The sequence below is a fragment of the Petromyzon marinus genome, chromosome 11, assembly GCF_048934315.1.
Source record: "Petromyzon marinus isolate PM22_M1 ecotype Great Lakes invasive population chromosome 11, UKy_Petmar_22M1.pri1.0, whole genome shotgun sequence".
NCBI classification, from domain to species: domain Eukaryota; kingdom Metazoa; phylum Chordata; class Hyperoartia; order Petromyzontiformes; family Petromyzontidae; genus Petromyzon; species Petromyzon marinus.
In genome coordinates, this window is record NC_133677.1 from 13,221,516 (window position 1) to 13,235,145 (window position 13,630).

General features: G+C 50.7%; 1 protein-coding gene across 10 annotated transcripts in view; it reads left to right on the forward strand.

Moving 5' to 3' along the window:
- LOC116941200 (regulator of G-protein signaling 14-like) overlaps window positions 1-13,630 on the forward strand; it is a 173,273-nt gene that overhangs the window by 78,585 nt on the left and 81,058 nt on the right. The window lies entirely within an intron of this gene.

Here is a 13,630-nt window from a genome sequence, read left to right on the forward strand (position 1 = left end):
CGATTCACCGTCTTGTATGTATGCATGTTGAACTTCTTTCGCACCGTACGTAGCCAACCGTGCTAATTGAAGTTGCGGAGGAAGGACAACAAACTGAATACAAAAAGCATGTCTCAAGAAATTAGTTTTCAATCTGCATGATTTAAAAGTGCACAGCTCCAGCGGATTCCTAACATCGGAAAGAAGAGCGTTCCAGACGGACGCAGACGCGCATCCGAAAGCGCGCGACGCGGCGACCGCCTTTGTTCGATGGCCGAGCCAAAAGCCGCCGCTGCCGCGAGGATGACCACCAGAGTTCGCGTGATGATGGTTTATGCTCCCTGACGAGATCAGCGCGGTGTCGCGTGGTTCATTTTGTGGCGAGCACGTTGTGTGTAATGAGTGCCACCCCATCTGAGCCTTCAAATGGATGAGCCACTCGTAAGCCCCTGTGTAACACGCGAGAAGTTTCACTGTGCATATGTCACGTCCTTGACTCGTGTGTCGCCCTCCAATCTCTGGCACATCTTCGTAACGCACATCCCTATCCTCTCTTCTGTCTTGAGAAAGCGTCTCTCCCCCATCTCTCTCTCTCTCTCTCATGTCTTCAGAATGTTTATCTCTCCTATAGGTATCCGCCCCAATACTGAATCACGTGTTCAGTGTTTGCAAGTTGTAGAAGCAGCTCTATTCGCTGCTGTTTTACGGTGAATGGTGAGCACAATGGTATGGAAAAGTGAGTGTGTGTGTGTGTGTCGGCATGAGAACCGTATCTCAACGCACAACAGCACTTGCCCCAACAGTCTGTTCAAGCTACTGGGGGATCTTTGTCTTGTGTGTGAGCAGTAGTGCCACGATTAGCGCTATGCTGCACTACAAACCAGTCAACCACGTGGGTACAAGAGGTGTGTGCGTGTCTGTGACTCGTGCAATTGTAGGGATCGTCGGTGCAGCGGTTAGCCGCGCTGCGCTACAAATCCTGCGACCCGAGTTCGATTCCCGCTCATGGCCACCAACTCTAGTGATGATTATCTGAAGCAGTCCTGGGCCTCCCCTAGGTCGATTCGGCCTCAAATGAGTATCTGGTTCAATGTGTAAACATCGCTACTGGGGAGACAAAGGTGGCCTAGCGTGGTGCTGGCCACCCAGCCCCTTGTGTGCCATGCCGGCCTTCGTAGGTCATTGTTAACAGCACTTGCCCCAACAGTCTGTTAAGTCTATACGGGGGACCTTTGACTTTGTTTTGTATTTTTGTGTACCTCCGGAATGTCATGTGCGCTTGTGCAATAGACTGCTCAGCACGTCGTGTATGGCCGTGGGCCTGCGTTGTTGCTTGAGTTAAATGTGCATGCAGGGTCACTTCAGCTTCCGAGAACCGACACAATCAGGTGGGACTCGGGTTGCTCGGGTTGTCGGGACTTTGAAACCGAATGGACGTGGACAATCTTTGATCCGTGACCGTGGGTAAGCCGGCGTATACAAAACAGACCGAGAGGAAATTCTGCGGCACGCGTTTTGTTTACGCTGTTCGAGAGGCCCCGCGCCAGATGCGTCTCGCCAGGGGTGGATCCCCAGGCCGGATCCAAGCAGAGGCGGCCGGACAGATTTGGGGATGCACGGCCACCTCCGTAGAGGAGACCCTGAGCGGCCACTAGTGACCACACTAAGCTAGAGACGAAACTATTATGATTTACCGGGTAAGGCCCCACTGAGCTTCGTAGCTCTTTTTCAGAAAACGACCTGGCCATCGCGAACGATAGCTCACATGAAGTGGCTTGTTGCGTGGAAGTTTATAGCAGCCGAATACATTTAGAAACAACCGGAGGACCCCGGAAAAAAAATCGCACGCGACCATGGGGAGAGAGACACCGCAGACTTCAAATATACAGCAGCAGGGGTCAGGGTCCGGATCGAACCCACGACCTCCTGTATACCAGGCGAGGCAGTTAACATCTCCTAGCCACCGTGGTGCACTCCACGTGCAGCGCTCCAAGTGCGGCGCTCCACGTGCGGCCCTTCGTGTGCGGCCCTTCGCGTGCGGCCCTTCGTGTGCGGCCCTTCGTGTGTGGCCCTTCGTGTGTGGCCCTTCGTGTGCGGCCCTTCGTGTGCGGCCCTTCGTGTGTGGCCCTTCGTGTGCGGCCCTTCATGTGTGGCCCTTCGTGTGTGGCCCTTCGTGTGCGGCCCTTCGCGTGCAGCCCTTCGTGTGCGGCCCTTCGCAGCTTGGAAAGGGATGCAGGAGACCGGTGTGAGGAGCTGCGCGACGACGGGCGCAGCTCACGTTCGCGCGACAGAAAATAATTGAGGCGCTCGAAGTGTGGGAGCCGGTCATGTGACCTCTGGGGCCCCTCGAAGGGGCGCTCAGCCGCTGAAGCGCGGCGTGGAAGTTTGCGTTCCTTTGGAATGAAACGGTTTTTGAAGGATTCTCACCGAGGCGCTCGCTTTGGGGCGCTCCTCGTCCCTTTGAGCTCCTGTTTTCGTGTATTGTTAGACCACATTTAGAAACATGCATTGAGATTTTTGTTGATTATTTTGGCTGCTCTAAATGTCCAAGTGTTGGGCCACTTTGTTGAGCTCTCATTTGTGACCTGGTCGCTTCTGAAAAATAAGTTAATACCTCAGTGGGCTTTTTGCCTGGTAGGATGGGGATGGTTTAGTTTTGATTGTATGTGTTTCGGTGATTTGTGTCCCTGATTCTGATTCTGGTACAATATTTAAAAGTCATGTTGGAGTTAAAATGTAAAGCTCCGGTTAATACAGACCTGAAAATGTTAGCGTGATTAGCATTTATTAAAATTGTTCATGATTTCGGGGTTTAAAATTTCTTTACACTGGAGGAATACAATGAGCTATGAAGCTATTTTTCATAGATGTCCAGTAGGAGTAGGTCAGATAGTTACAATAACAAACAATACAAAAACACGATATGAGTGAAAAGTATAGGAAAGGTAAATAGATCACAAATAAATACAAATAAAGCGATTTTTTTTCTTTACCTGGTAAGGCCCACTGAGCTATATAGCTATTTTTCAAAAGTGACCTGGCCACAAATGAGAGCTCAACCAAGTGGGTTTATCATGTGGACATTTATAGCAGCCAAATAATCTAAATAATGTTGCATTTCAGCCCCTGAAAAAGGACATTTTACTCACATGCCGTCAGTGTGGAAAACACGTGCGGGCAATGTTTTGCAAGCACACTCTGAGGTTTCCACAAACCTCGGTATATCGGGACCGGCCTACTGCCAGGCTAATCTGGCAGGCGTTGCAGAACACGTTGTTTTGCATTGCACACATTCAACAACAACCGCCATTCGCCACTAAGTGGCGGTGACATCACCACGGTGCTTGTGCCAGTCACGTGAAGTGTCGAACGCCCGCTGGCAGAAGGTCACGGGGCAGACCCAGGTGCCACGGGTCGACTGACTCAGATGAGTGGCTGATACACCTCCTGTGCCCTCTACTATGCCAACTTGCTGTGCTTTCGCCACTCAGCGCTCCGCTCGTTGTTGTGAGCGTCGCTCCTCCGCCCTCCGTTGTTGTTGGAGGGCGACTGCCTCCAACTGCCCAGTAGCGTCCTTCACGAGCCTCTTCCACAGAGGCCGATCTTGACACCGCTGGTACCAGTCATCTGCAAGTCCACTCAGCTCCACATCCTCCTTTACCACATCACTCCATCTCTTCTCTAGCCCGTGCCGTGCCCGTTTAGCCCCCTCGATCCGGCCGAACAAAAGCTGTTTAGGCATGCGATGGCTGGGCATGCGGGCTACATGACCCAGCCAACGCAGCCTTGCCTGCCAGAGGAGCTCACCGATGGGACTTTGTCCAGATCTTTCAAGGATTTGTGAGCTCCTCACACAATCCAGCCTGGTTAAACCCAGGATGGATCCCAGGATGGATCGTAGGCAGGCCAGCCTAAATGTTTCTAACCGGCGAAGATGTTCCATTAGGGGGGTCCATGTTTCGCAAGCGGAGAGAAGGGAGGGAATGACTGTGGCCGAGAAGACCTGAAACTTCGTGCGGAGCGACAAACCAGGTAGCTTCCACACAGCGTTACGCAACCGATGAAAAGATAATGCCGCTTGACTGATTCGGAGTGAGACCTCTGCTGTTAAACCGGAGCCGGTCATGAGCACACTACCCAGTTATGGGAAACTCTCCACTCTCTCCACAACTGTCCTATCACCAGTTGGGAGTTGTGGGGGTGGAGTGTCCGATGGTACAAAATACCCTGGCAGGTGCTTAGTTTTGGTTGGGCTGATGGTAAGGCCCCACCTCTTAGTGGCAAGCTCCAGGTTCAGCAGCAGCGCCTCCAACTCCTCCTCTGAGTGAGCAGCAATTACCAGATCATCGGCATACATAACATGGTTGAGCAATAGGGAACCATCCCTTGACCGCACCCGGGTATCGATCAGCCTCCCATTGTATCTGTACCAGATGGAAATTCCTCCAGTACAGCTATTGAAGGCTTTACGAACTACGTAGTCGAAATAGATGTTAAATAATGTGGGAGCCAGAGGACATCCCTGTTGCACCCCAAGGTGTACAGGGAATGGCTCCGACTCCCGGCCAGGTAGTTTTACCCGGGCCTGCTCACCATCATGAAGGTCCTTAATGAAAGCACGAAGAACAACCCAGAGCCCAGGCCTACTGATGGTATCATAGGCCTTGACCAGGTCAATAAAGCAGAGATGTAGGTCTTGTTGGAATTCCCTACACCTCTGCTGTAGCAGGCGGACAGAAAATATGGCATCTGTACAGGACCGCCCTTTCCTGAAACCGCATTGGGGCTCCGCAAGCCTCTGCTCAGCGTGCCTGGCAAGGCGATGTTGAATAATCCTTGCCAGGACCTTTCCCGCCACACTGAGGAGTGAGATGCCCGTAGTTGTTACAGTCTGTGCGGTCCCCCTTTTTAAAAAGGGGAACCACCAGGGCATCCTTCCAATCCTGCGGAACCCATCCAGTGGTCCAGACAGTTGTTATGATATCATGTAGGGCAGTCTGTGCACAAATGCCACCCTACCTCAGCATTTCGCTTGGGAGATCATCTCTGCCCATGTGTGTGTATGCACACATACACACACACGCACGTGCGCGGAAGTGTCGTTTGCGAAGATTTTCTTCAGCTCACCGGCCGCGACGTCACACGCCCGGCTCTGTCCGCGTTCAGCCACGCGAAAGCGGCGATTGGACGCGATAAAAAAAAAAGAATATTTCCACTTAGTTTTTCCTCACGAACAATTGTGCCATAGTTTGGGGGCACGGGTAGAGCCTCGTTATTTTTCCAAGCTTAGCAAGCGGTGAATGGGCGACGGGGCTGCGCTTTGTGTTTTATTTTTTATTGCGCGGAGATCACGCCATGGTGTTGGTCCATGGCCAAGCGCCCTTTTGACATGGGGCTCTTGTCTGTCTCGTCCGAACAATCAGGAGACAGTTCGTGAATAAAATGGTCCCACGGCCGTGGCTCAACTCTTGTCCGTCACGCGTTCTGTCGGCACATCTTTGGGGATCCATAGATAATTGATCCCCCTCGTGAGTTTCCTGGGAAGCACAGATTCAGCAGGTGACAGATAATAGGGGGTTTCTCTGCAGTCCTTTCAACAACTGGTCATGTGACCAGGAGTAACCAAATGGGAACTCAGGGACCAGGATACGTCTCATTTGCAAGAGTGACCCGGAGCGTGAGTTTGCCAGTAGGGGGCGATAAATGATGCTGTGTGTGCGCGTCAAATCCTAATTGAGTAACTTGTGGCGTCATCTTCGCATTTGGCAAATTTGGATCGTGATGCCAGCACACGGCGGCACTGCTCTGGCGAATCTCTTCAAGGGATCTTTAAGGTCCACTGTGAAGCAGACTGGGCTTATAGCTATTATAATGGTTATTGTACTACCGCAGTTATTAACCAGGGCAAGCCATTGGATTCCAACCGCGAACCTCTGCGAAGAGCGGCAAACGCGTGGACGCTTGGCACACGTCACTGCCCAATCATGCGGCGCTCCGAACAAAATCTTCCAATTTTCCAAACGATCGGAATCTTTTAAAAAATATAGTTCAAGACTCAATATTTTAATGGCATTCTGGAGCCGGAGAGGAATCAGTTTGCCTGGCAGAAACATTGTGATTTTTTTTGCATATGCAGGTGGTCTTGCACACAGACGTACTGTAATGGTGGGATATTAGTTCTTCTACCGATCTCAAATTGGGTGAGAAGTGCTCAAGATACAGGACGTTTCTCTTGCCAGCTTTATTTTGTATGCTCGCATTATAGAGGTATTTAATCCCCCATTGCAATTACAGAGCATCAGGGCCATGAATAATGAATAACTCGCTACATTCACGCCCCAGTGTCTCTTGCTCAAACGAGCAATGGAACAGTGTAAGTGACAATGAGACATCGTTGGAAACTGCACGTGACAGTGATAGGGGGGACAGTCTATAGATGCTGAAATTATGCACTCCCAGAAGGCCGTTTGGTTGACGGGTTGTGTCAGAAATTCTTTAAAAAAAATAATGTATATGTGGAGAGACAGATATGTTTAGGAGACATTGTCTGCTTATTTATTGTTGTTTGTATTCTCCACAACGAGACGAATTGTTATTTTTGAGCCATGTATTGGCGGACGATTGTTGACTTCCAACAAGATGGTACCTATGTTATTAACCCCATGAGGATTAAATGTCATGATGAACCCCACCCAGGATCTGACCTTGAAAATGTACGAATAACAATTCTTATCAGGCCAATAGCGGAGTGGGGTCATGTAAATGTTCCTTAAAATTATACGCATTGCGTGGTGCAAAATTATACGAATTACATGGTGCAAAAATACAGCTGGTCACTGAAAGACCATGTAACTACTTTCAGTTTTGTTTACAAAACTAGTATTTTTTTAAGTGTGTATTGCGTCCATAACTTAGTGATGTCGACATTTAAACCCAGATACACGGATTGCAAACTACTAAACTGTTGCACTACTTAAACCTTTTTTATTATTTCGCCAGGTAAGGCCCACTGAGCGATGTTAGCTCCTCTTTTTCAGAAGCGACCTGGCCACACATGATAGCTCAACGAAGTGGCTTTCATGTTCAAAATTCATAGCAGCCAAATACTCTAAAGGCACGTTTGATAAATGTTGAGGGAAAAACCGGAGCACCCGGAGGAAAATCCACGCAATCACGAGAACTTGCAAACTCCAAATAAACAGGCGTCAGGGTCGGGATCGAACCCACGATCTCCTGCATACCAGGCGAAGGAATTAACATCTCGCCACCGTGGTGCCCCTCTGTGCGCTCTGCAGAGCTAGGCCGCGTACAAAAGAAGCAAAGGCTCTCTTTCCGATTCTTGACGATGGGGCTCGGGGAGAAAGCACAACAGCGGCAGTTGGATAAGACATTGTTGTTGTATGGGATGGACAAAGGGCACCCCTGTGCACCCCCCACTGCAGTATTGTATTGTGAGTATTCAAACTACGACTGGGAGTGGACGATGATTGACAGTGCCACCTCGATCCCCGTTGTGGCCACCCTTCTGCTGCCTTTGTGCGATGGCAGCGGGGCCACGGGGGGCCACGAGGGGGGGGCGGGGGGGAGGGTGGGGAGGGGGTGTCCCACGGGACAGAGAATAAAGTGGGAGAGTGGCGCGTCGAGTGGCACGGAGGAAGGGAGGACCCGCAGCGGTGTCACGGTGTCAGGGCCGAGAGAATGAAAAGCGTCGAGCGACGCTTCGGCGGAGGCGCGGGGGCCGTTGGCTTCCGGGGCCGCCCTTGCGGTGACGAGCGACGGATCGTTGCCCCTCTCTCTCTCTCTCTCGAGGAAGATGTAGGTGTTCTGAAGGACCACGCCTGTTGGTCTTGCCCCCATCGATCGCGTACGTGTCCTCTGATGTTTACCGATGATTACGTTTGAGCTTATTGTGAAAGGATAACCACTCGTGTCGGTTATCGATTTGCCGATCAGAATGCCGCTCGTGAGCGCGCACGGAACGTGCGCTTCGTTCCTCGTGGATTTGCCGCGTCGGCAATTGGTTAGACGTTAAATAATTAAACTATAAATAATTAAACTATAGACAAGACAAGGGTCTGCTTCACTGCATGAGAATAAAATACTATTTCCATGTTTGTCGGTCAGCATATGGGCCTTCTAGGCCAGTGATTTCCCAGCAGCATTTGTTTGATGAGGCAAACTCTGGACCGGTTTAGCCTTTCTGGGTTTCATCAGCAGAGTGTAGCCTGTTTATACAAATAATGTTCAGTTGTTTTTATCTGTGTATGTGTATATATATAGAACGACGTCATTCATACAAATATCATCTCACAATCGCCGAGGAGCCAAAAACGAGCGGGAAGGCAGTGACCAGGTGGTGAGCTGGCGCTACCAACAATTTCCCAAGCTCTGCAGTCCTAGAAATATACAGACATGTCAACCCCTTATCAGTGCCCTACCTTATTACAGACCAATTCAGACCTTATTGGTCACCCCGTGCCCTTATAAATATCAACGTTCACCCGACAAAGTCCCATCACAAGAGAGAAACACAAACAAACAGACACAAACTATGTTGTTGTTGTTTGCCCGTGTTGATACGGCTGTATGCCTACATGGACCTGAAAACTCAATTTGCCTGTACAAGAATACGGGCGAACCATATGGGTTGACAGGTGTGTATATATGAGGATGTTTTCAGCCAATTGACAAGTGTTTTTTTTTAAAATGCCGCCATATCATTAGCCACGATGTATCTGTCAGCAGCAGATGGGTTTGTTATTCATGGCAGGAAAACTACGTCACGCGAACACAGCCGATGAAGATAGCACCGACGCGCGCGGAATTTGTCGAACCGAAGGGTACAGCCACGTTGATACTTTCTACGGCTCACACTGTGCCATTCCACATTACGCGGTGAATCCTCACTTAATGCAGTGGCTTGCCAGGTTGTTTCACGCCTTTGCTGACTGCGTCAGGTCAACGGAAACAAAGACAAAGGTCCCTCGCAATAGCCTTGAACAGACTGTTGGGGCGAGTGCTGTTAGCGAGTAGCACAGATGAGGGCCGGCACGGCACACGAGGGGGTGAGTTGCCAGCACCACGCTCGGCCGCCTTTGTCTCCCCAGTAGCGATGTTTACACACTGCACCAGGTACTCATTTGAGGCCGAGTCTACTTAGGGGAGGCCCAGGACCGGTTCAGATAGTCGTCACCGGTGTTGTTAGCCGTGAGCGGGAATCGAACCCGGGTCGCCGGGTTCATAGCGCAGCGCGCTGACCCCTACGCTGCCCCCGAGGTCAAGGGTGGCACAGTGGTGACACGCGTGTCTCGCTGTGGTGACACGCTTGTCTCGTGGCAGTGACACGCGTGTCTCGCGGCGGTGACACTCTTGTCTCGCGGCAGTGACAAGCGTGTCTTGCTTTCCTCCCAGAGCTAAAAACAACGATACATTGTTACTAATATTGGCCATATATTCCAATTCTATAAATTAGCTGTAAATTACTAATTTGGGACAAACTAAACAACATTTTTCATTTTATTTTCGCAGGTAAGGCCCACAAATGAGAGCTCAACGAAGTGGCTTGTCGTGTGGAAATGTACAGCAGCCAAATACTCGAAACGCCTGTTGATTCTAAATGTGGAGGAAAAAACCAGAGGACCCGGAGAAAAATCCATGCGACCACTGGGAGAGAGAGAGAGAGAGAGACACGAAACTCCACCTGTGCAGGCGTCAGGGTGGGGATCGAACCCACGAACTTCTGTATACCAGGCGAGGTAGTCAACATCTCCTAGCCACCGTGGCGCCGTAATCTGGCCCTCCTGCGAACGTGCCTCTCCTCTTGCTGACTGAGGCTGCACCGCACTGCTGTTGCGTTCTATTCTGAACTTAAACTTTGCTTGCACTACCCTGCCGTGCAGTTCCTTCGCGGTGTCCCGCACGCACGTTTATTCAAATGTCAGAAGTTTATTTTCCGATTGCCCTTGTTATATACTCTGACCGGTCCAGGAAGATGAGACGTTACTCTTCCTGCTTCCAACACCCGTTCATTACTCACGCTGGGGTTGTTGACTGATGATCTGTTTTTTTAAACAATTGTTTTAGGCATCTATTATTGATTCCAAAAATCATGGAATCGACGGTGGAATCCAGTTAAATTCCGGTAACGGTTGAACCTAGCGTCGGCAAAAAGCCGGCGTTCGATTGCGCATCGATTTCTCCCGTGCAGTCATCGGTCACGCTGCAAAACCAAAATCGGAAAAAGTGGCATTCACGTGCACGATGATCAGTAAATCACAAACAACAACAACAACTTCCAGCGTCACATTTGCCACACACGGGCCTACGTTCACTCGTGTAGCGATGTGGCGTGAAACCCGCAGGTCGCTCACGGTCCCCGTTGAGACCTCGCGCGAGAGTTTATTTAAGCGAACGCTTCTACACGTCACTGCCATACATTTAGAGCGGCAGATATGCAATAAAAATAAATAAATGTTTGTCAATGTTATATTTGAGTGGATGTCAGCCCCACGTAGCCACAGGAGCCACGTGACATCGATGTTCGGAAGCGGCACACGCAGGTCACAGAGAACGCGTTGCTCAAGGCCGCGTGCCTCCCGACAGCTTTTCTTGCCTCGACTCAGCCGACGGGGCGCGGCTGCCGACGGCCGCGCGGGCTGTGGATGCGCAGACGAAAGGAATCCCCGATGTGCCTTCTCTGAACCCCGTTTTGTACACGAACCCCATTCGTGATCGGGGACCAGAAGCAACGATGACAATGTTTACAAAGTTCTCGTGATTAACCCCTTTCCCATTCCGAGGGCGTACGTGTACGTCAAGAAAAACTAGAATAAAATAACTTCCTCGGTACCGAGGCTCCCACAAGGCCCATGCGGGAGGGCGTGCGGCACAGTTTGGCGCCAGCTATCGTAGAGTGCGGTCGAGTCACTACGGTTGTCTGCGGTGAGTGCCTTTAAAAACAACGGCGCTACGCCTCTCTAAATAAAATTTATGCTGAACCGCCTGCGCGTTCTGAGATTCACCGGTGAACGGGACAGCACCCTGCAACTTGCAGACATCTCGGAACGCGAAAGGGCTAATAGACCATTGCGTTTTAATAAAGACCCATGGGCAAGAGAGATGCAACACTTTCCCTGAACAGAAGGATCTTTTTTTTCGTCCGAGACATTAAAAAGCTTCGGAGCCATCAAAGCTTGCTGCAAGTTTTGAATTTCATTTCCGATGTTGAGCAGTGATGGGCCGGGCGTGAGTGAGTTTTTTGTTATTTTTATTCTCATAAACCACATTGGTGGCCACGTGCAATGCATCAGTGGCAGACGGGATTCGAACCTGCACTGGGAACACCCCGGTCAGTGGTTCTCAACCCTTTTGGACCTGCGGACGGATGACCACCAACCCCAAAATATTGTCGTGGGCCACCGTGCAGCGAAGAGTCTGGTGGTTTTTTTTAACAACAATGGAATCTGCAACTGGAGCTATGCACTTTTAAGTCATCTAGATTGAAAACTCATTTCTTAATAATAGCTTTTTTGTGTTTAGTTTGTTGTCCTTCCCCCGCACCTCCTATGAGCACGGTCGGCTAAGTACGGTGCGAAAGAAGCTCAACGTATATACACACCGTACATACAGTCAGGTGTGAAAACTACAGCAAGAAAATTTTAGCTGAAGACTAAAATTTCTTGCCGTAGTTTTCACACCTGACGATGATTGCTTGTGTTGCAATCGAAACGGCGTGATAATTTTTATTACGTTTTATTTTTATTATTTTATTATTTCCCTTCTACGTGACTTTACCGAAAGAACCGAGAATATGTACATACAGTTGCGCGGAGCAGCAGCGGTCCACAAACGACAGGTTGGTGAACCACTGCTCTCGATTAATTTGAGTTTATATATAAAAAAAAATAGAATTGTATGGTAGGTGAACAACAGCAGCAATGGGGAGACAAAGGCCGTTTGTCGCACCGCGCCAGCCATAACAGGCGTTGCTCTTACGGTCCCAGGGCTATGCGGCATCTTTGTCAACGTCCGCGTCAGGGGGTATAGCGAGTGATAGCCAGGGCTCTGTGCTGTGCGTGTCACTGCGTTCAACTTATATTCCACCGGCTCCATTGCCCAGGTCAACCCAGCCGCAAAGAGTCCACCAGGCTAAATTGGGCGGCCTTTGTTCTGTTGAGTGTCAAAGTGGCTCCAGTGCACGCGGCCGGACGGCTCGCTCGCTCACTGTGCTGCTCCCCCCCCCCCCCCCCCCCCCGGGGATCCAGCGGCCAGCCCGGCCGGGGATGTCTGCCCCCTCGTCCAAGGTGTGAACTCCAACGCACGGGGGGTGTGGAGACACGGCGGTACGTTTGCTCTCTCATTCATTCTCCCCATGTGTCCTCCACAAACAGGTAGCGCAACCCCAAAAACGTGCCTGGGCTATCTGCGTCTTTCTGGCCGCAACATTGCCCGCGGTTTTAAATTGTATTATTATCGCGTGACGTTCTGATTTTTGTTTTGCTTGCCGCGTTTGAAATGGCGGGAACGCTCCTCGTGGCTTAACCGCGTGGTAAAACACAAGCAACGTGGTCTGCAGGGCCAACGTCGTGTGGCAATGTTGTGGCTCGATTTTTGACCACATCGATCCGCAGCTGCCACAGTGAGCACATCGAGGCTTGGCCTGGCAAATGGAATGGAGCAACGTTGCAAAGGACTACACTGTACGTGAGCGTGAGGCAAAAGCTTCCCCTCGGATGAATCGGTAGTAACGTTTAAGGTTGCCATGGCTGCAGTTCTCCGAGCGTTTCCTGGCCAAACGTTTAAACGCGTAAACACGAAATAAATACAATGAACCGAGGTCATCCGTGCAGTCTGAGGAGGAGGCGGCCACTCCGTCTCTGCTCTCCGGGTCGTACCGCGCGTTATTTGGCAGGATGTGTCCGAAGTTTAGTTCCGCAGGGTGTGGGTGTCCCGTTCACCGCTGAATCTCACAATGCGCACACGTTTAGCGTTAATATTATTGAGAGAGACGCAGCAAACCGTAGCGACACGACCGCACTCTACGATAGCTGGCGCCAAACCGTGCCGCACGCCCTCCCGCATGGCCTTGTGGGAGCCTCTGTACCGATAGAGGTATCTTATTTTAGGTTTTTTTTTCCCGGTTTCGTTTTGATGATGCACACGTACGTCATCGGAACGGAATTGGAAGAGCGGGAAAGGGTTAAATTGAGCAATAGCTCCCCCTCCTCGTTTGCCAGCTGCTGCTGATCACGCGGTACAATACCGAAAAGACGGCGGGGAGCCATGCAATACGACTGCCTAAAAAACCCCTACGCAGTCAGCCCACTGGCTGCATTGACTCTTGAAAAAGGCGGCGGATACATTGTGAGTGGAATTTGAGTAAATATGGTCTGTTTTTTTAAGGAGTGGAACGTCTGACGACGGGCCGGCCGTGTGTGGTAGTGGTTAACCCGGTGAATGTTTATTGACTCGGAGAGGGCAGTGGGGTGATTTCTGGATGCAACTTTGAGGAGCGTGAGCACGAGTTTGCCGCCAGATTGCAGAGCTTCTCACCGTCCCGGCTCTCGACTCCGACCCCCTTCGGCCGATGACTTTCTCCTCTCATCATGAGAATAAATGAAAACCGTTTTTGTCAGTCCACTGGATGAAGGCC